The 22,980-nt window shown below is 32.4% G+C and overlaps 1 pseudogene; it reads left to right on the top strand.

Moving 5' to 3' along the window:
* On the top strand, positions 1-6,962 carry LOC123904455 (annotated as a pseudogene).
* The last annotated feature ends 16,018 nt before the right edge of the window (positions 6,963-22,980 follow it).

The raw sequence follows: 22,980 nt of genomic DNA, 5'->3' as shown, positions 1-22,980 counted from the left end.
ATGAACATTGCAGGATGTGGCAGTCTTTTTCGGGACTCAAATGGTCGGTGGCTAAAAGGGTATACACAAAGAATTGGAGATTGTGATGCTCTTCATGCTGAAATGTGGGGATGTATACGGGAATGGAAATGGCGAGAAGACAAGGGTATACACACCTCATAGTGGAAAGTGACTCCAAGCTTCTGATTGATATGGTAACAAGAAGGTGCAAGCTCAACTGAAACACTCCTATCTTGGTTAATCGTATCTAAGACCTCTCGAACCTACATTGGCACATTATTTTTAAGCACACATGACGCGAAGGAAATAGATGTGCGGATTGGCTAGCTAGTTTTAGTCTCAAATAGAGTTCATATGATGTGAGAATTTTGGAGATTCCTCCTAGGGAACTCCAACAACTCCTCTTTGATGATGTATCCGGGGCTTGCATGCCTAGGAGTGTTAGAGTAGTCTTGTAGTTTTTCTTTCTCCTTGGGCTTTGCCCTCTTTATTCAAAAAAAAAAAGTCATCTTAAGAAACTATACAAACACATTTACTTGATCAAGCCAAAATCTAGACTAGATTAAGCGGTTGCAATTTGTGAAATTGAAGGGAAACATTAAGTTATTTTAAAACAAAAGGTTTTATAATTGGGAAGATTAGTAATATTTTTAGGGGGAAAAGTGGCTTTTAGTTGATTTGTTAGATTGAATGATTTTAAAGAGGGAAATGATTGGGAATGGTTCAAAGTTTGAAAACTTTGTTCTTGAATAGTATGGAAACAATTGTGTATATATTAGTGATTGTATGAAATTTGGTCATGCATCCATTAGCATTAGACGGGGTGGTGGATTGTTTCACAAAGGTTAAAATATGTGACTTAGAGGAACTTAATAAGCTGAAAACTATGGACTTATCCATTTTCTTAAGTTCTTCCAAATACTAATGCAAGTACGATCGATATATCATGAGCTATTTTCGTATGCTTTTCAAAACATCCACAAATTAATAAACCCTAAGAATGATATTAATTCTTCATTTTTTGCGCAAGATAGAATTTACTTCATTAGGCATCAATTTGATAATATAAAAAACAACTAAAAAATCCAATTACAACCTAGATATTTCTTAAAAAACAACCTAGATATTACACAATTATGATCAAAATCAAACATCATAATATCATATAAAAACAAAATTTACCAATAAGCTAAACACAAAGTGAGAATCATGAGCAAAACCTGAAAAGCTCTTCAAAATTGAGACCACTAGCATTGTAATTGTATATTTGATTGATTGTATGATTCTAGATGTTTTGAAGTCTTGGCACCATATTACGAATCCATGATTACTTGCTGTGTTAGAAATAATATAAAACCATTGATGTGGCCCTATCCTAACAGCTTAACTTAAGCTGTTAGGATAGGGCCACATCAATGGTTTTATATTATTAACCCACTTGGGGTTGGTCGAGTGGTGTTGGCTTGGGCCCTTGGAGTATGCTCCTCTCAAGGTCCCAGGTTCGATTCCCATTGGTGCCAATTTCGGTGGGCTAAGTCCATACAGAACAAAAATAACTCTGGCTTTAAATGGGACCCCCGCAAGTGGGTGGTGGGATTGGTCCCCTTGGATTAGTCGGTCCTAATTAAGGTCGGATACCAAGTTTTCAAAAAAAAAAAAAAATGGTTTTATATTATTTCTAACACGCTACTTGGAACTCTCGATCTATAATTTCCAATGCCTTTAGTCACTTTCTCTTTCAAAAAATGAAAAATAAAAAAAACTCAAAATACATAAATACATCTTTTTCTTAACCTAAAATGTTAAAAATAAAACCATCAAATTAAAGAGAAGTAAAATATCAATGGTCTTGCATTAAAGATTAATAACAAGAAAATTAGTGTTGGTTAGATAATTTATTGAAAAAACGGTAACTCAAAATGAATGATTCGAGTGATTGAGTGAGAAATGAAGCTCTGGAGATTAGAGAAATTTTTTATTTCAAAGTTGTATACGATGAAGAAGACATTGGCCATGGTTTGCAATTCATTGATTTCTGCAAGTTGTGTATACAATTTTATAATATACTGATAATAATACTACTCTATCCGTCTCAAAATATAAGATCTCATTGACCATTGCACGTATGCCAATACATAATTTTGATTATGAATATATTTAATTCTCTATTAGTAAAAATTATAGAAATTTGATATTTTAAAAATATTCATCGAAACAAATCAAACAAAATCTTATATGATAATATTTACATTTATATACTTTTAGAAAAATACGGTCAAAACAGACATATAAATAGTGCATTTAGTCAAATGAGATCTTATAAAATGGGACGGATGGAGTATAAAGCTCTGGTTCTTTAATGATAAAGTTAATGACGAGAGAGAATAACTTTTACATCATTAAAACATTGAATGCACAGTTTACGAGATAAATTTTTTATATTTACAACCTTAACTAATGTCCGTCAAGACACTGTTTAGAATTTTCCTATAAATAAATTGACATTAATATTTTATAATTATTGAATTTGAATGACTATAGTGATATCAATTTACGAAGAAAAATATAATTAAATATATACAAAATATCACAAAAGGTGTCCATATTTTGGTGTTAACATTATTGTTTCGAGAAAGTATTTTAAAAGCATCTAGTTTTTGAATTGTTTAAAAAAAATATATGATTGAATATGTTTCAGGCACTTCGTTGACACTCTTATAACAAAGTATATATGTCCCCTAAACAAAGAGAAAACTATTATAGAAAACAAACAGAAAACTCATAATCCTTTTAGTATTTTTTAAGCGTGGAGAATTGAAAATATTAATATAGAACCTAGACCCTTATTCACAATTTTGTTTGGTAAATTTATATAGGCCTGTTTGTTTCGGTTTTAGAAAAATCGATTTTTTCTTTATATTTTTGAAAATAGATTTTCTAAAATCGATTTTCAAAATATTACAATTTTTTTATATTAGTTTTTTCTAAATCGAAATACTAATTTTGACATCATATAACATAAACCTACATTATTAAAGATCAAAATATAGTCAAAATCACAATTTTTTCAAAAAGTTGTATTTCAAAAATGATTTTTATGAAAATCTATTTGAAATAGCTTCAAAATTAAATGATTTTTCGAAATTTTGATATTCAAAAAAAAGTTTCAATAAAATGATCAAATACCTAAAATCACATTTTAAGAATAACTGTTCAAACCAAATTTTCATTTGAAGTTTTTATAGAAAGTTTCTTTGTAAATTTTTTTTACACAAAATTATGTATCACTACAAGCATCTGTTTTAAAAAAATCTATAACAAACAGGTCCATAATTATAGTATGGTATTCATTAATTAAAAAACATAAATCTAGTCCTCGTGAGCTCAACTCAATTGGTAAGGTTATCAACATTTTATATGCAGGAATTAGAGTTCGAACCTCGGACACTCCACTTATCGATCTTTAAAGGTGAAATTTCAAGTCATTAGACTACCTAAAAAAACATAAATTTCTTTTTTGACTAAATTTATATACATTCTATATTTACATAAATTTCTTTCTTTCTTTTTCTATATAAACCATTTAACTTTTTTAAGAATTAGTCAAACTATATCTTTTTTTTCTTGAAAGGTCAAATTATATCTTAAATATTTTTTTTCCATATTTAAATATAATGCATTGTATGCGTTCAAAGAACCGGAGCTATATAAAAGATGCTCTGAAATCATTCAACTGTTCACCAATGTTTGTTCTTCACATTCATCTTCAAAACCATAAATTTCACTGAACTTCAAAGCTTCATTTCTCATTCAATCATTCATATTCCAGTTACAACATTTTCAGTAAATTCTCTAAACAATACTATTTTTCTTGTTGTTAATCTTTGTTTTTAGACTATATGTTGATTTTTCATTTATGTTCAATTTGATGTTATTAATTATTATGGTATGATACATGTATGCTTCAAAAACGAAAAAATAGGGATCTATTAGATTCAAGTAATTTTGAAGTATTGATTATGTGTATATTTGATTTTTCAAGCTTACATTCAATATCCTCATTCACACAACATTCCTAACAAGAGAACTTTAGGTTTTATAAAATGATAAGTATGCTTGTTTTAAAATGAGTAAACCTTTCAAATTCAATATATGATTTATGCTCTGCTGCCATTTCCTTTAAATTGATTCCTCTGTTTTAGCACTCACTTCAATTCAAAGAATGAGTATAATCTGTCTATTTTTTTTTTTTTACTCATTAGGTAGAAATATGTTGTTTTATCTTATTAATTTATATAGTTCATTAATTTAAGTTTTTGCTTTTAAAACTTGTTACTTTAGTGGAGAAAAGATTTACTTCGTCTGATCAAGAGGAGAGTGATCACATAAATGAAAATGGTGATGATACGCAAGACACAAATATTGCTCATGATGATGAAGAACCTAAGGTTGGGATGACATTTAGTTCCGAAGAAGAAGTTACCAGATATTACAAGAGTTACGCTCGATGTATGGGTTTTGGAATTTCTAAAATCAATTCAAGAAATGCAGATGATGGAAAAAAATACTTTACGCTAGCATGTAATCGTGCACGAAGCTATTTGAAGAGTTCAAAGAATCTTTTGAAGCCAAATCCTACCACACCATTACAATGTAAGGCTAGAGTAAATTTGGCTGTGTCTTTAGATGGAAAAATTACTATTTCAAGAGTTGCACTTGAACATAATCATGAATTATGTCCAACCAAATCAGTATCTTTTAGATGCAATAAAAATTTGGACCGTCATATCGAACGGAGGTTAGAGCTTAACCATGCTAGAATTAATGTAAACAAAAATGTTCGGTCCATGGTTGATGAAACGAATGGGTATGATAATCTTGCATTTGGGCGACTTCGAATTGGAATAGAAGATGCTGAAGCCATTCAAAAATATTGCTTTAGAATGCAAAACAACAACAACCAATTTTATTATGTTATGGATGTGGATGACAAAAGGCAGTTACAAAATGTATTTTGGGCAGATGCGAGATGTAGGGCTGCTTATGAGTATTTTGGTGATGTCATCACTTTTGACACCACTTATTTAGCAAATAACACGCCTTTGGTTTCTTTTGTTGGTGTAAACCATCATGGTCAATCAGTTTTGCTAGGTTGCGCCGTATTGTCCAATGAGGATACTAAAACCTTTAGTTGGTTATTTACTACCTTGTTAGAGTGCATGCATGGACGTGCACCAAATGCTATAATCACTCACGAGGATATACCAATGAAGAATGTAATTGAGGTTGTCTTTCCGAAAGCTCGACATAGGTGGTGCTTGTGGCATTTGATGAAAAAGGTTCCGGAAAAATTGGGTAGACACTCTGATTATGAGTGTATCATAACATTTTTGCATGATGCTATATATGATTCGTCGACCATAAGTGATTTCATGGAGAAATGGGGGAAAATGATTGAACATTATTCACTGCATGATAATGAATGGTTGAAAGGGCTATTTAATGAGCGGCATCGTTGGGTTCCTGTGTATGTTAGAGACACATTTTGGGCTGGAATGTCAATTATACAACGAAGTGAACGTGTGAACTCATTCTTTGATGAATATGTAAATTCAAACACAACACTGAAGCAATTTGTTGAACAATATGACATCATGTTGAAAGATAAAATTGAACAAGAAAGCATGGCTGATTTGGACTCATTTAATACAATAATGGCTTGTAAAAGTCATTTTGGCTTTGAGTTCCAATTCCAAAAAGCATTTACCAATGAAAAATTCAAAGAATTTCAAATAGAAATTGCTTCTTTGATGTACTGCAGTGCTTTCTTAGAGAGAACGGAGGGCTTGAATTCAACATTTTGGGTTATAGAAAGCAAAATAGTTTATGGTAGAAATCAAAACAAAAGGTTCGAGGTAATCTTCAATGAGAAAGACTTTGAAATAAAATGTTCATGTTGTTTATTTGAGTTTAAAGGTATTTTATGCAGACACATCCTCTGTGTTCTTCAACTCACAAGTAAAACAGAGTCGGTGCCGTCATGTTATATTTTGTCAAGGTGGAGGAAGGATATTAAGCGAAGACACACACTTATTAAATATGGTTTCGATCATTTAGTTGATAATGTTGAATTGCAACGTGTTGGTAAAGCTTGTAATGCCTTTTACGAAGTTGCTTCTATGGGGATACATACTGAAGATGATTTATCGAAAGTGATGAATTGGATCAAGAATTTGAAAATTGAATTGACTTGTAAACGAAGTTCTCATGTGATTATAGAAGAAGAGAGTTTGGTTCAAAACCATGTGACTAAAATTCATGATCCTATAGTAGCACAAAGAAAAGGATGTCCTCTCTCAAACAGGAAGGATTCTAATGTTGATCAAAATGGAAAGAAGACTCAAATTAACAGTAAAAAGAGTAGCAGTGGTCAAATTCAAGAAGAGGTGAACTTTTAAATTTTCAAGTTTATTTTCAAGTTTTTTTTCTGAATGAAAACATACTTTTATCGACAGGTAATAGTGTCCGTAGCTAAAAATGGCCGTAAGCAGAGGACATATTTCTTGTAGTGTAATAACATGTATGTCTAACTTTATATTTTTTGTGGCAGGGATTGTGTCCATGCAGAGTTCAAGAAACTGAAAATGCAGGGTTTTCTGCATCTCAAACCATTGATGAGATTGACACGAGCATTCATGTAAGTTTATCTCCCTTCAATCCAATTGTCTTGAAGTATATCAAGTGCAAATATATTTGTTCAAATTATATATATGAAAGTGAATGATTCAATATATTTGTCTTACAGGTTCCATATTATTCTCAATCTCAAAGCATAAATCACAATATTACTTATTCAAAACTTTCAGAGGTATTGGCTCCTTATTATATTTTTTTAAAATTATAGGCAAGTTTTAATATAAATTACCAATTCTTACAATCATGTATTCTTTTTGTAGACATAAGATCATAGGAATGATAGACCATCATCATGAGGACATGAATGAAGCACTGCTTTGGGAGATGAGAGTTGGAGATGGCTGTAGCAGTCATGCAGCAACTATTTGGCTTTATTTTGTGTTAACATTTAAATATTTCAAATTTGGATAATTTAATGTTATTGATGTTGAACTTGAAGCACTCTATTTGTTTTTTATTGTTGCAGCAACTATTAAAATAACTATAAGACTTTATCCCTTAACATCTTCACTCTCTGATTTTTTTATGATTTAAGTTATTGAGCTGAATTAAATTGTGACCCTGGGACTAGGTTTTTTTTTTTTTTTTTTCCCAGTATCCTAGTGGCTAGACTCTCTCACACATTTAAATATGGAGAAATGTGGAACCCGGGGTTCGAACCCCAGCCACTCCAATAATATCCCTAGAATCTATCATTTGAGCTACACTTATAGGACTTCGACTATTTTTTTTTCTGTCCAGATCTGTTTTATGCCTCTTGTACTCATATCATCTACCTACACAGAAATAACCTGTATCCGTTTCACTTATACATACACACTTCTGCCAAATGTTGCCAGTCTTTGCACAATGGAAATTAAATATTCAACATCATGCATAGCACATTTTTTGTTTGGAATATATGGTTGGTTATTTTTTTATTTAATTAATGATGTTTTTTGGTTTTGCTTTTATCCTGTTGTATATATTTGTTCTGTTTCTCATTGTTCTTCTTTATTGGTACCTTTGTATGTATAGTACCTAGCTGCCTCCTTTTTTATGTTTTTTCTCTCAGAAACATCGATACTTTTGATCGAAGATGTGTCTGGTATTCGACACATGTCATTTTTTTTTTCTTTCTCCCTCTCTCTCTCTCTCTCTCTCTCTCTCTCTCTCTCTCTCTCTCTCTCTCTCTATTTTCTTATTAATGAAGACTTTGATAAAGTTGGAATGAGTGGACAACTTGGAATTTGAGACAGTAGTAATGCTAAAACATGATCTTTGGTTTTAAATCCTGTTGTTTGGCTAGATTTTTGGCAAAAAAATGTATACCAAAAAAGTATACATTTATATTATACATATATACAAAAGGAACTATTGTTCCAATGATTTCATAGTATGTTTGTCATCACATGTGTTAATAGGCTTCAAAAAGGAAAAATATGGATCTATTAAATTTGAATAAAGTATTTTTTTACATATTAATTATGGGTATATTGAAATCTTATTGCTATAAAACTTCTCATAATTCCTGTTAATATTTTGTATGCATTGTTTTTTGTTGATTGAATATCATTGAAATGCTTTAGCAAAGGTGTGAAAGTACTCATAATGAGAATTATCATTTTGTAGTTTAGTCAATGAATAAAATTTTACGCCTTTTGCATAAGGTCATTTGAAAACTTATGAAAAAACAAACATTTTTATCTAGAGAACCTTTGGTATAGGATAATACTTTGAGTAGGTTTTAATTGCAATAGTAGCATGTAATACAAAAATCAAGCTATGCTTTGTCACAAAACATCAAATATGTTGAGTAGCTTATGATGCAGGTTTTTTCATCCTGATTCTTCAACTATATATGATCCTCATATTCTTTCTTGAACATTTAATTCTAACTGTGAACCTGGTGGTGGTGAGAAAGACTATCATGTTAAGCAATGTCATAGCATCATTAGACTAAAATTGCATTGTGATGTATCAAGTTAGTTTGTTAGCTTGTGTCACAAGTTAGTTATTTGGTTAGGCTTTGTGTTAGTTTTGAGTTGCTTATTGTAATCCCTATATAAGGGCACCTTGTATGTTGGTTAATCCAATGAAAAACCTTTCCCTTTCTCCTAACATATCAGCCATAAGCTTACTTTCTTGCTTCTATAGTCGTGGCCACCGATTAAACTCTAATATGGATGTGTGTGTCTAAGAAACGCTTCTAGACTTAGAAAAAATGTGAAAGGAAAATTAGGCACAAGTTATAAAACATTATAATAATGTGAAGGAAAATCGTAACAAAACAGAGATGTAAAACGCAGCGGAAATTAAAATTTTCCTTCGATGGATCCTTGCGAATGGACATGATCAGGGTTTCAATTATTACATTTGAAGAATAAATTCCTCGATTCTGAGTTGATCACATGCACCGCACGATCGCAACACCTCTAGCCGGTCCACACGAACAGTTTCCGTTCACCTCTTAGTGCTAGTTGCAAGACGACGGTAGATGGAGATTTAGTGCGGTTAGGGTTTTAGAGAATTTTAGGGTTTCTCCAAAATTCGGATTATGTGTATGTCACTCTAGACTGAATTGCATAAGGCTCTATTTATAGAGCTTCTTATGTTGTTTTCAGGCCAAAGCGGTTATTGGACTTCGCAAGCCCAATAACCTACTGTTACTAATCGCACCCCACTAATAAGTCATACTTATTTCTCCCGTCATTAACTGTCCTTATGTGTGTGACCCTGTAGGTTCCTATGACGTTGGCAATAATATTAATCTCAATATTATAAACAGCGAGCGGTATCTAGCAACACATCACTGCTACCCAAGTCACAAGAATGTCACGTGATCTGACAAACCTTTCCGTGATAAATATCTTGTGTATAATTATCCTTTTACCCTTATGTCTATATTGAACACAAGACATAGTATGTCACCCTTGCTAAGTTTAATATTGGGCCCATAGACATATCTCCTGTTATGTAGGAGGGGCAAATTCCATCCAGGTCACTCATGTCCCTCAGCATGATTCGTGGAATACTCATCAACCAACTTTATAGTCATCCTGTTACGGATAACGTTTGAATGACAACAAGGTAATACACTCCTGCATCTAAGGTACATAGTGATTTCAGGTCGAAGGGTGGAATACACCACTTATCACTATGAGAATATCTTATGACATTTCATAACACACTATGTAGTATTCTCACGGTGGGTCAATCTGATACAAATGTTACCCTTAACATTTATATCTATGTGAAGACTTGATAACTCTTTATCTATGATCAGTGAGATGTGATCATCAGTCTACCAACATAATAGCCTCTATGCTTTAATGTTATCCCATTTCAGTTTAAAGCTTGACTACGGATACTTTAAGAATAGTGTTCTTATGTTTAATGGATTCTCACGATTAAGTCATACTTAACGTTCCACTTAACGAACTAACTATTCTAGGGACTTTATTATTTTAACACATAAACATAATAAAGAAGAGCCTTTATTTAATAAATGAATTATTCAATACAAGTATCATACAATCATAAATAATTGGCCTCTAGGGCTTATACTAACATAATGTTGCACAGTTGTTTTTGAAAAAAAAATTAATTATAAAAAATATAATTCAAACAAGAAAGCATTATGCAAATTATTTGAGAAATTTTGGAAAAACTAGATCCAGGTTATCATAAAATATATGAATCCTAAATATACAAGAAATTTTTTATCAGAAATAAAAAATAAATAAATAAATATACAAGAAAAATGATGTTTATACATGAAAATATGTGTTAAAAAAAACATGAAAATATACGAAAGCCCATATACATATTTTATTTTCTAATCATTTTATTATGAACTATAAGTATAGGTTGCAAATGTTTAGATGTACCAAACTAGTTTGTACCTTGGAATGTCTACTCAATTGTTGATGCCTAGATGCTCTTGGATCACTTAAAATATGTTTCATGCACTTCGTTAGTTATTAGGTGACAAAATAAGCTGACGTGGCAGTTGAGTCACTTAAGTGACTTGTCACAACAACGTTGACTTAGTCAAAATTAATCTTTTACAAAAGATGATAAAGAAAAGAGTCCTATAAAGCTTTTTTTATAAGTTAGGAGGTCAAAATCGTAAGTTTTTGAAACTTAGGGGACCAAAAGTCAAAGTTAGACAAATAACATTGGTCAAACATTAGATTATTTTAGTTTGACCTAAAAAACAAGGATATATATTGTTTTTTGTTTTTGTTTACAACAGAGCAGAGGATCAAACTCATGATCTCATGCATACTATACTATCTAAGCCCCTCACAAACATTTTTGATACATTTATATAAGGGAAATGCTGATTATCGCGAATGATAGCATCACGAGAGGCTCACGAATGACGTGGCACTGCCACTTGCGTGTTTCACTTCATTTTTTTAAGCCGCGTTTTGTTTTCTTCTTTCAAACCAAGTTAACCTTCCATGTAAAATATCTTTGTCGACAAAAGTGAACTCACCGCCGGTACATCGTTATCTTTGTTTGGATTCCTTGGAAGCCAATTTGAGAAGTGGATACATGCTATGTAAGGGTTTAGTTTTGTGCAAGTCTTTCTCCTCTCTTTCCATTCCAACTTCTTCCATCTTTATTATTTTTTCTGTACTCTCTCTCAAGTCTCAACCGTTGGAAATTTGGGATCACTGTGTGCACTACTATTTCTCATGACTTGTTCTTTTGTATGGTCCCAAGTCCCAATATCAGATCATCACTCTCACTTCCATTTGTACATATGAGAAGAAAAGGTATTGCAACAAAACAGAGCAGATCTTGTTCAAAAAAAAAACAGAGTTTTTTGGGGCATTCGGTGACGGAAAAACAGAGTATACGTGGGCAACACAAGTGATAATAAGGCAAAGCGGTTCCAATATTTTCATATTAATAAAGAATCAATAAAGAATACAAATATAACTAAGATATTTTTTGGAAAAATAACCATTCGTGATCCATTCGTGAGATTTGGTTCGCGATAAATAGCATTGCTCTTTATATAATTATATAATAGTATTCATTAATTTAATACCATAAATCTATATTTATTTTTAAACATTCTTTTCTTTTTTTTTTTTTTTTTTTTACTAAATTTAGATACATTCTATATTTATATAAATTTCTTTATTTATTTTTCTATATAAAAAAAATTTCCATTTCATTTTTTTAGTATATCTTTTTTTTAATGGAGTCAAACAATATATCTCAAATATTAAGTATTTTCCATATTTAAATATAATGCATTGAGTGCGTTCAAAGAACCGAAGCTCTGAAATCATTCAATTTGAGTATGATTAGTCAAATTATATTTTTTAATTTTTATTTTTTTTAAATGAGTCAAACTATATCTCAAATATTAAATATTTTCCATATTTAAATAGGGTCATGTTAACATGTGCACAAAAGGTACATGTTAAGGTTCTAAATATAAAAAATTGCATTTATTGTTAGAAAAGTATTTAATGCTTAATAAGTTAAATACACATATTTCAATATATTATTTCTACTTTTGCTTCCTTAACATGTGCATTTGGTGCACATGTTAACATTATAGATTTAAATATAATACATTGAATGCATTCATTATAATTAAATGTAATGCATTGAATACTCCCTCGAGTTCGATGTTTAGGTTGATTGTAAAATGAATGTATCCAGACGATATTATAGTCTAAGTACATTCATTTTATAATGAATCTAAAAAGTAAAACTTCTTTTATATATAAGATCGGAAGGGATATTTTATTTTTTATTTTTTTGAAATGAGTCAAACTATATCTCAAATATTAAATATTTTCCATATTTAAATATAATGCATTGAATGCGTTAAAAGAACCGAAGCAATATAAAAGACGCACATCATTCAATTGCTCACCAACGTTTCTTCTTCACATTTAGCTACTAAACCAAAAATTTCTTTGAACTTCAAAGCTTCATTTCTTATTCATTTTCCATTTACAACTTTTTCCGTAAATTCTCTATTTTTGGTTTTTCCGCCGATTTTTGGATTTTCGGTCGATTTTTGGTTTTTCCGCCGATTTTTTGGGTTTTCAGCCGATATTAGGGCTTATAGTCGATTTTTGGAATTTTGGTCGATTTTAGGTTTTTCTGCCGATTTTTTGGGTTTTCGGCCGATTTTAGAGTTTATAGTCGGTTTTAGGGCTTTTGGTCGATTTTAGGTTTTTCAGCCGATTTATGGTTTTTGACCGATTTTAGGTTTTTCGGCCAAATTTTGGGTTTAGGATCGATTTTATTAAAATAAATAAAATTAAATGAAGGAAATTCAATTACATTATCCAAACAAAGAATTTTACAATTGATGAAATTTCAACACTTTATCCAAACACTGGAATTTAAAAATCAAAGGAATTCAATTGAATCAATTGAATTGCCTGATATTTAAAATCCCTTGAATTTCTAGAATCCCTCATCCAAATACACTCTAAATGATACTATTTTTCTTGCTGTTAATTTTGTTTTAAGACTATTGATTTTTACAATTTGATGTTATTATGGTATGATGTCGTGTTTGGCATAAATTTTTTGAAAACCAGTCATCATATGTGTTAATGATTACAAGTAAGCTTCGAAAACGAAAGAAAAGCAAGCTACTAGATTTGAGTAATTTTTTTTTATGTATTAATTATGTGTATATTTGATTTTCAAGCTGACATTCAATATAATCATTCACACAACATGACTTATATTTTTGGCTTAATTGTATTTTTTTGACTCCAAAAAATGTTCAATTGGGCAATTTTAAACCCCTTTGTCTCATACGATTGAGAAATTAGGAGGGCCAAATTTACAATTAAGTCTATATTTTAATGGAACAAATGAAGAGTCAATGGGTATTACATACTCGTATATTATTCATATATGATTTATTCTCTGCTGCCACTTCCTTTTGATTTTTTGTAAATGCAATCTAATATTTTGTTCAATAATATTTTTTTGTAAATTCCAAAAGCATCGTAGTCACCGTCAATTAGTTGATCTCACCACCACGTCCACAACCCGCAACAGTTGCCGCAGACACCACTACTCATCACAACAATAATCGCCGCGTCATCTACACAAATTTTCAGATTATTATGGTATGTTGTCTCCGATTGTAGCCTTTATCATTGTTAAGAATAATTATATATTGTACGTAGAGTCAATATATTCTAATTTCATGAGTAATGAAAATTGTATAATTGTTCTTAACTTTTTATATGATCATGGTTTTACGCTATTAAAAAATTTTATCGCAACAATTTCAGTGACTAGCACACTAGATGTTAGATAATTTAGTAACCGAAACCAAAATGCAAGTGACTCAATTGCCGAAAAAAGAAAAATAATATTGGATCTACCTGCAAGTAATGCACTTGAAAATGATGGTTGCGAAAGAGGAAGACGTGGGGGAAGAGTGGCTAATATGCCGCCACAAGGAAGAATGTCCAATTCACTCTTTTTTGTGGTGGAATATTAGACATTCTTTCTCTACCTCTTCCTCTTCCTCAACCATCATTTCCTAGCACATTGCTTGCAGGTAGAGTCAATACTATTTTTCTCTTTTGGCCATTTGTGTCACTTGCATTTTGATTGCGGTTCCTAAAATTGTTTGACATTTTGAGTGGTAGACACTAAAATAGTTGTGATAAAATTCTTAAGTATTGTAAATCTAAAATTGTTTAAGACGTTAAGAACAATTATATATTGTACGTAGAGTCAGTATATTCTAATTTCATAAGTAATGAAAATTGTATAATTGTTCTAAACTTTTTATACGATCATGGTTTTACGCTACTAAAGTGTTTTATCGCAACAATTTCAGTGACTAGCACTCTAGATGTTAGATAATTTTAGTAACCGAAACCAAAATGCAAGTGACTCAATTGCCGAAAGAAGAAAAATAATATTGGATCTACCTGCAAGTAATGCACTTGAAAATGATTGTTGCGAAAGAGGAAGGCGTGGGGGAAGAGTGGCTAATATGCCGCCACAAGGAAGAATGTCCAGTTCACTCTTTTTTGTGGTGGAATATTAGGCATTCTTTCTCTACCTCTTCCTCAACCATCATTTCCTAGCACATTGCTTGCAGGTAGAGTCAATACTATTTTTCTCTTTTGGCCATTTGTGTCACTTGCATTTTGATTGCGGTTCCTAAAATTGTTTGACATTTTGAGTGGTAGACAGTAAAATAGTTGTGATAAAATTCTTAAGTATTGTAAATCTAAAATTGTTTAAGACGTTAAGAACAATTATATATTGTACGTAGAGTCAGTATATTCTAATTTCATAAGTAATGAAAATTGTATAATTGTTCTAAACTTTTTATACGATCATGGTTTTACGCTACTAAAGTGTTTTATCGCAACAATTTCAGTGACTAGCACTCTAGATGTTAGATAATTTTAGTAACCGAAACCAAAATGCAAGTGACTCAATTGCCGAAAGAAGAAAAATAAAATTGGATCTACCTGCAAGTAATGCACTTGAAAATGATGGTTGCGAAAGAGGAAGACGTGGGGTAAGAGTGGCTAATATGCCGCCACAAGGAAGAATGTCCAGTTCACTCTTTTTTGTGGTGGAATATTAGGCATTCTTTCTCTACCTCTTCCTCAACCATCATTTCCTAGCACATTGCTTGCAGGTAGAGTCAATACTATTTTTCTCTTTTGGCCATTTGTGTCACTTGCATTTTGATTGCGGTTCCTAAAATTGTTTGACATTTTGAGTGGTAGACAGTAAAATAGTTGTGATAAAATTCTTAAGTATTGTAAATCTAAAATTGTTTAAGACGTTAAGAACAATTATATATTGTACGTAGAGTCAGTATATTCTAATTTCATAAGTAATGAAAATTGTATAATTGTTCTAAACTTTTTATACGATCATGGTTTTACGCTACTAAAGTGTTTTATCGCAACAATTTCAGTGACTAGCACTCTAGATGTTAGATAATTTTAGTAACCGAAACCAAAATGCAAGTGACTCAATTGCCGAAAGAAGAAAAATAAAATTGGATCTACCTGCAAGTAATGCACTTGAAAATGATGGTTGCGAAAGAGGAAGACGTGGGGTAAGAGTGGCTAATATGCCGCCACAAGGAAGAATGTCCAATTCACTCTTTTTTGTGGTGGAATATTAGACATTCTTTCTCTACCTCTTCCTCAACCATCATTTCCTAGCACATTGCTTGCAGGTAGAGTCAATACTATTTTTCTCTTTTGGCCATTTGTGTCACTTGCATTTTGATTGCGGTTCCTAAAATTGTTTGACATTTTGAGTGGTAGACAGTAAAATAGTTGTGATAAAATTCTTAAGTATTGTAAATCTAAAATTGTTTAAGACGTTAAGAACAATTATATATTGTACGTAGAGTCAGTATATTCTAATTTCATAAGTAATGAAAATTGTATAATTGTTCTAAACTTTTTATACGATCATGGTTTTACGCTACTAAAGTGTTTTATCGCAACAATTTCAGTGACTAGCACTCTAGATGTTAGATAATTTTAGTAACCGAAACCAAAATGCAAGTGACTCAATTGCCGAAAGAAGAAAAATAAAATTGGATCTACCTGCAAGTAATGCACTTGAAAATGATGGTTGCGAAAGAGGAAGACGTGGTGGAAGAGTGGCTAATATGCCGCCACAAGGAAGAATGTCCAATTCACTCTTTTTTGTGGTGGAATATTAGACATTCTTTCTCTACCTCTTCCTCTTCCTCAACCATCTTTTCCTAGCACATTGCTTGCAGGTAGAGTCAATACTATTTTTCTCTTTTGGCCATTTGTGTCACTTGCATTTTGATTGCGGTTCCTAAAATTGTTTGACATTTTGAGTGGGAGACACTAAAATAGTTGTGATAAAATTCTTAAGTATTGTTAATCTAAAATTGTCTAAGACGTTAAGAACAATTATATATTGTACGTAGAGTCAGTATATTCTAATTTCATAAGTAATGAAAATTGTATAATTGTTCTAAACTTTTTATACGATCATGGTTTTACGCTACTAAAGTGTTTTATCGCAACAATTTCATTGACTAGCACTCTAGATGTTAGATAATTTTAGTAACCGAAACCAAAATGCAAGTGACTCAATTGCCGAAAGAAGAAAAATAAAATTGGATCTACCTGCAAGTAATGCACTTGAAAATGATGGTTGCGAAAGAGGAAGACGTGGGGGAAGAGTGGCTAATATGCCGCCACAAGGAAGAATGTCCAATTCACTCTTTTTTTGTGGTGGAATACTAGACATTCTTTCTCTACCTCTTCCTCTTCCTCAACCATCATTTCCTAGCACATTGCTTGCAGGTAGAGTCAATACTATTTTTCTCTTTTGGCCATTTGTGTCACTTGCATTTTGATCGTGGTTCCTAAAATTGTTTGACATTTTGAGTGGTAGACACTAAAATAGTTGTGATAAAATTCTTAAGTATTGTAAATCTAAAATTGTTTAAGACGTTAAGAACAATTATATATTGTACGTAGAGTCAGTATATTCTAATTTCATAAGTAATGAAAATTGTATAATTGTTCTAAACTTTTTATACGATCATGGTTTTACGCTACTAAAGTGTTTTATCGCAACAATTTCAGTGACTAGCACTCTAGATGTTAGATAATTTTAGTAACCGAAACCAAAATGCAAGTGACTCAATTGCCGAAAGAAGAAAAATAAAATTGGATCTACCTGCAAGTAATGCACTTGAAAATGATGGTTGCGAAAGAGGAAGACGTGGGGTAAGAGTGGCTAATATGCCGCCACAAGGAAGAATGTCCAATTCACTCTTTTTTGTGGTGGAATATTAGACATTCTTTCTCTACCTCTTTCTCTTCCTCAACCATCATTTCCTAGCACATTGCTTGCAGGTAGAGTCAATACTATTTTTCTTTTTTGGCCATTTGTGTCACTTGCATTTTGATTGCGGTTCCTAAAATTGTTTGACATTTTGAGTGGTAGACACTAAAATAGTTGTGATAAAATTCTTAACTATTGTAAATCTAAAATTGTTTAAGACGTTAAGAACAATTATATATTGTACGTAGTATATTCTAATTTCATAAGTAATGAAAATTGTATAATTGTTCTAAACTTTTTATACGATCATGGTTTTACGCTACTAAAGTGTTTTATCGCAACAATTTCAGTGATTAGCACTCTAGATGTTAGATAATTTTAGTAACCGAAACCAAAATGCAAGTGACTCAATTGCCGAAAGAAGAAAAATAAAATTGGATCTACCTGCAAGTAATGCACTTGAAAATGATGGTTGCGAAAGAGGAAGACGTCGGGGAAGAGTGGCTAATATGCCGCCACAAGGAAGAATGTCCAATTCACTCTTTTTTGTGGTGGAATATTAGGCATTCTTTCTCTACCTCTTCCTCTTCCTCAACCATCATTTCCTGGCACATTGCTTGCAGGTAGAGTCAATATTATTTCTCTTTTTTGACCATTTGAGTCACTTGCATTTTGATTGCGGTTCCTAAAATTGTTTGACATTTTGAGTTGTAGACACTAAAATAGTTGTCATAAAATTCTTAAGTATTGTAAATCTAAAATTGTTTAAGAGCTTAAGAACAATTATATATTGTACATAGAGTTAGTATATTCTAATTTCATGAGTAATGCAAATTGTATAATTGATCTTAACTTTTTATACGATCATGGTTTTACCCTACTAAAGAATTGTATAGCAACAAATTCAGTGACTAGCACTCTAGATGTTAGATAATTTAGTAACCGAAACAAAAATTCAAGTGACTCAATTGCCGAAAGAAAAAAAATAATATTGGATCTACCTGCAAGTAATGCACTTGAAAATGATGGCTGGGAAAGAGGAAGACGTGGAGGAAGAGTGGCTAATATGCCGCCACAAGGAAGAATGTCCGATTCACTCTTTTTTGTGGCGGAATATTAGACATTCTTTCTCTACCTCTTCCTCTTCCTCAACCATCATTTCCTGGCACATTGCTTGCAGGTAGAGTCAATACTATTTTTCTTTTTTGACCATTTGAGTCACTTGCATTTTGATTGCGGTTCCTAAAATTGTTTGACATTTTGTTTGGTAGATACTAAAATAGTTGTGATAAAATTCTTAAGTATTGTAAATCTAAGATTGTTTAAGAGGTTAAGAACAATTATATATTGTACGTAGAGTCAGTATATTCTAATTTCATGAGTAATGAAAATTGTATAATTGTTCTTAACTTTTTATACGATCATGGTTTACGCTACTAAAGAATTTTATCGCAACAATTTCAGTGACTAGCACTCTAGATGTTAGATAATTTTAGTAACCGAAACCAAAATGCAAGTGACTCCATTGCCGAAAGAAGAAAAATAATATTGGATCTACCTGCAAGTAACGAACTTGAAAATGATGGTTGCGAAAGAGGAAGACGTGGGGGAAGAACGGCTAATATGCCGCCACAAGGAAGAATGTCCAATTCACTCTTTTTTGTGGTGGAATATTAGGCATTCTTTCTCTACCTCTTCCTCTTCCTCAACCATCATTTCCTGGCACATTGCTTGCAGGTAGAGTCAATACTATTTTTCTTTTTTGACCATTTGAGTCACTTGCATTTTGATTGCGGTTCCTAAAATAGTTTGACATTTTGAATGATAGTCCCTGAAATAGTTGCGATAAAATTCTTAAGTATTGTAAATCTAAGATTGTTTAAGAGCTTAAGAACAATTATATATTGTACATAGAGTTAGTATATTCTAATTTCATGAGTAATGAAAATTGTATAATTGTTCTTAACTCTTTATACGATCATGGTTTTACCCTACTAAAGAATTGTATAGCAACAAATTTAGTGACTAGCATTCTAGATGTTAGATAATTTAGTAACCGAAACAAAAATGCAAGTGACTCAATTGCCGAAAGAAGAAAAATAATATTGGATCTACCTGCAAGTAATGCACTTGAAAATGATGGCTGCGAAAGAGGAAGACGTGGGGGAAGAGTGGCTAATATGCCGCCACAAGGAAGAATGTCCGATTCACTCTTTTTGTGGTGGAATATTAGACATTCTTTCTCTACTTCTTCCTCTTCCTCAACCATCATTTCCTGGCACATTGCTTGCAGGTAGAGTCAATACTATTTTTCTTTTTTGACCATTTGAGTCACTTGCATTTTGATTGCGGTTCCTAAAATTGTTTGACATTTTGATTGGTAGATACTAAAATAGTTGTGATAAAATTGTTAAGTATTGTAAATCTAAGATTGTTTAAGAGGTTAAGAACAATTATATATTGTACGTAGAGTCAGTATATTCTAATTTCATGAGTAATGAAAATTGTATAATTGTTCTTAACTTTTTATACGATCATGGTTTACGCTACTAAAGAATTTTATCGCAACAATTTCAGTGACTAGCACTCTAGATGTTAGATAATTTTAGTAACCGAAACCAAAATGCAAGTGACTCCATTGCCGAAAGAAGAAAAATAATATTTGGTTCTACCTGCAAGTAACGAACTTGAAAATGATGGTTGCGAAAGAGGAAGACGTGGGGGAAGAATGGCTAATATGCCGCCACAAGGAAAAATGTCCAATTCTCTCTTTTTTGTGGTGGAATATTAGGCATTCTTTCTCTTCCTCTTCCTCTTCCTCAACCATCATTTCCTGGCACATTGCTTGCAGGTAGAGTCAATACTATTTTTCTTTTTTGGCCATTTGAGTCACTTACATTTTGATTGCGGTTCCTAAAATTGTTTGACATTTTGAGTGGTAGACACTAAAATAGTTGTGATAAAATTCTTAAGTATTGTAAATCTAAGATTGTTTAAGAGGTTAAGAACAATTATATATCGTACGTAGAGTCGGTATATTCTAATTTCATGAGTAATGAAAATTGTATAATTGTTCTTAACTTTTTATACGATCATGGTTTTACGCTACTAAAGAATTTTATCGCAACAATTTCAGTGACTAGCACTCTAGATGTTAGATAATTTTAGTAACCGAAACCAAAATGCAAGTTGAAATTCCTGGCACACAATGGACAAATGTTGTGACAGATGCTACAATAGTTGTCTAATATAAAGTACTTAACATACAAACAGAATAATAAACGGCAGAATAGTAAAGAACACAGTAGGTTTGTTAACCCAGTTTAGTGTAAACACACCTACTCTGGGGGATACCAGGAAGGAAATCCACTATAATAGTGTTAGTTCAAAGCCCTCAGCAAACGCCCCGTTTACGACTTATCACCTAATCACTACCCCTGCTAACTTCTACCTAGGAATTCCTAGATATGAGACCCCTCTCACTTCCTCTCAATCACACAACCTGTGATTTAAACTCAGTAACAAACCAATTGTGAAGACACACTTCAAACACATTCCTAACTCCGTACTTCAAAGCTTAAGAGTAGGTTCACACCTGTTGGGTTTTTGTATGATTGGCTACATTTTGCAAAAACATATTTTAGCCAAGTGTTGAGACAAGTGTGCTGACCCCAAGTGTTGTGCCAAATGTTGTGACACTTTGGAACAACACCTGACTCTGTTCTGCGCGCGCCAGCTGGATGTTATTATTTTCTACTGAATCTTTTGAAGATCTGTTTGAAGAATTATGTCAAGGTTTCTTACAGAAGAAGGCGCACGTGTTTAATGTGTTTCATGAGGCAGCTAAACCCTAGTTTTATTTTCCAAAAGAATTATATTTTTGGAAAATATATTTTTGCGGTTTCAAAAATATAACTATTGTTTTCAAAAATATATCACTGCTGCCGCAATTCTAGAAGCCCTAATTTTGTCTTGAAGCCCAAGTCGTTCTACTACTATAAATACGAAGGCAAGCATATGGTTTCAAGTATCTAAAATCGAGTCTTACAAAGCGTGTGTTTTTAGGATTTTAGAGTGTTAATTGTGAGCCTATCTTGTGTCTCATTGATGCAAGCTTAGGACCTGAGTGTTATTGAGTTGTAAGTGTGAACTTCTCCTAAGCTTTGAAGTACGGAGATTGTTCTATTGTGTTGTGTGATTTACTCGCAAGCTTTTAAGCAAAAGTGAATCCTAGTTTCTTAGGAGTGTGTCTCCACCTGTTGTGTTTGTGAAATTGAATAGCAGCGCTGTCTGTGTTGCTAAGGTGGGAATTGGGACGGGGTCTCATATCTAGGAGTTCCTAGGTAGAAGGGTCATTGGGTAGTGATTAAGTGAGAAGTTGTAAACGGGTGAGTTTAGCTTCGAAGTAATACTGCTGATAGTGGACTTCATTCCTGGATTGGTATCCCCCAGAGTAGGCTTTAGGCTGAACTGGGTTAACAACTCTCGTGTGTTATTTACTTTACTGTTTGTATTGTTTTATGTTATTTACTCTGTTTATAGACAAGTGTTGGCGCACTAGTTACAACATCTGTCTACAACAGACAAGTGTTGCTACACCTTGAGCAACACCTGTCCACTGTGTGCCAGGAATTTCAATTGGCATCAGAGCAGGCACCCTGTTCTGAATTTTAGGGTGAGCTCCAGGGAAATCGTTTCTGGCAAGGATGGACAAAGAAGGAGGTTTTGTTACCAGACCACCTCTTTTGGTTGGCGCTTCAAACTATGACTATTGGAAGTCCCGCATGATGGCCTTTCTAAAACAAATTGATAGCAAGACATGGAAGGCAATTCTGAGAGGATGGACTCCACCTGTGAAGATGGACAAAGATGGTAAACCAACTCTTGAGTTGAAATCTGCTGAAGAATGGTCCAAAGAGGAAGATGAGCTTGCTCTTGCAAACTCAAAAGCATTATATGCACTTTATAATGGTGTTGACAAACACATATTCAGACTCATCAAAAAGTGTGTCTGTGCTAAGGAAGCTTGGACAATTCTTGAGACTGTTCATGAAGGTACATCTAAAGTAAAGCTGTCTAAGCTACAACTTCTAACAACTAAGTTTGAGAATCTTAGAATGAATGATGATGAAACCATTCAGGACTTTCACATGACCATACTTGATTTTGATAATCAATTTGATGCCTTGGGTGAAAAGATACCTGAAGAAAAGCTGGTAAGGAAAATGCTCAGGTCTTTACCTAAGAAGTTTGACATGAAAGTCACAGCTATAGAAGAAGCAAAGGATATCACAGATATGAAGCTAGATGAACTGGTTGGTTCACTACAAACCTATGAAGTAGCTACAAATGAAAAGATGGATAAGAAAAACAAAAGTATTGCTTTTGTTTCAAATGCTGAGGAAGAAGATCAACTGAGTGATACAGAGTCTGAACAAAGCATCTCTGATGCAATGGTTCTTTTGGGAAAACAAT

Source organism: Trifolium pratense, linkage group LG2 (assembly GCF_020283565.1).
Source record: "Trifolium pratense cultivar HEN17-A07 linkage group LG2, ARS_RC_1.1, whole genome shotgun sequence".
NCBI classification, from domain to species: domain Eukaryota; kingdom Viridiplantae; phylum Streptophyta; class Magnoliopsida; order Fabales; family Fabaceae; genus Trifolium; species Trifolium pratense.
Note: the sequence above shows the minus strand (reverse complement) of the source record. Positions and strands in the feature narration are given on the sequence as shown.